Below are 1,485 nucleotides of genomic sequence, written 5' to 3' on the forward strand. Positions count from 1 at the left end.
CAACCTCGTGCCCAGCGTACCTGGTCTCGCACTGGGGGGGGGGGTCTCGCACTGGGGGGGGGTCTCGCACTGGGGGGGGTGTCTCGCACTGGGGGGGGTGTCACTGGGGGGTCTCACACTGGGGGGGCTCGCACTGGAGGGTCTCATACTGGGGGGGTCTCACACTGGGGGGTCTCGCACTGGGGGGGGGGCTCGCACTGGTGGGGGGGGTGTCACTTGGGGGGGGGGTGTCACTGGGGGGGGTCTCACACTGGGGGGGGAGCTCGCACTGGGGGGGTGTCACTGGGGGGGTCTCGCACTGGGGGGAGTGTCACTGAGGGGGGTCTCACACTGGGGGGGGTCTCGCACTGGGGGAGTCTCGCACTGGGCGGTCTCACACTGGGGGGGTCTCGCACTGGGGGGGGGCTCGCACTGGGGGGGTGTCACTGGGGGGTGTCTCGCACTGGGGGGTGTCACTGGGGGGGTCTCGCAATGGGGGGGCTCGCACTGGGGGGGTCTCACACTGGGGGGGGTGTCACTGGGGGGGTCTCACACTGGGGGGTCTCGCACTGGGGGGGTGTCACTGGGGGGTCTCGCAATGGGGGTCTCGCACTGGGGGGGTCTCGCACTGGGGGGGGTGTCACTGGGGGGTGTCTCGCACTGGGGGGGTGTCACAGGGGGTGTCTCGCACTGGGGGGGTGTCACTGGGGGGGTCTCGCACTGGGCGGTCTCGCACTGGGGGGTCTCGCATGGGGGGGTGTCACTGGGGGGGTCTCGCACTGGGGGGTGTCACTGGGGGGGTCTCGCAATGGGGGGCTCGCACTGGGGGGGTCTCACACTGGGGGGTCTCGCACTGGGGGGTCTCGCATGGGGGGGTGTCACTGGGGGGGGCTCGCACTGGGGGGTTCTCACACTGGGAGGTCTCACACTGGGGGGGGTCCCGCACTGGGGAGGGGCTCACACTGGGGGTGTCTCTGGGGGGGTCTCGCAATGGGGGGTCTCGCACTGGGGGCTTCTCGCACTGGGTGGGTGTCACTGGGGGATGTCTCGCACTGGGGGGGTGTCACTGGGGGGGTCTCGCACTGGGGGGTGTCACTGGGGGGGTCTCGCAATGGGGGGGCTCACACTGGGGGGGTCTCACACTGGGGGGGTCTTGCACTGGGGGGGTGTCACTGGGGCAGGCTCGGACTGGGGGGTTCTCACACTGGGGGGTCTCACACTGAGGGGGTCTCGCACTGGGGGGGGCCTCGCACTGAGGGGGGTCTCGCACTGGGGGGGATCTCGCACTGGGGGGGGGGGTGTTAGGGTAGCCACCATGGATCTCAGCACAGCAGAATAGTCAGGTCCCATCATTTATTGTTCACCTGTCGCCTCGAGGATACTGCAATCAGAAAATGTTACAGCTCAGGAAACGGATCTTCAGCCCAAGACTGTCCCACTCTCCCTCACTCCCCACTCTCCCCCTCACTCCCAACTCTCCCCCTCGCTCCTCACTCTCTCCCTCGC

This window comes from Pristiophorus japonicus, chromosome 19 (assembly GCF_044704955.1).
Source record: "Pristiophorus japonicus isolate sPriJap1 chromosome 19, sPriJap1.hap1, whole genome shotgun sequence".
Taxonomy (NCBI): Eukaryota; Metazoa; Chordata; class Chondrichthyes; family Pristiophoridae; genus Pristiophorus; species Pristiophorus japonicus.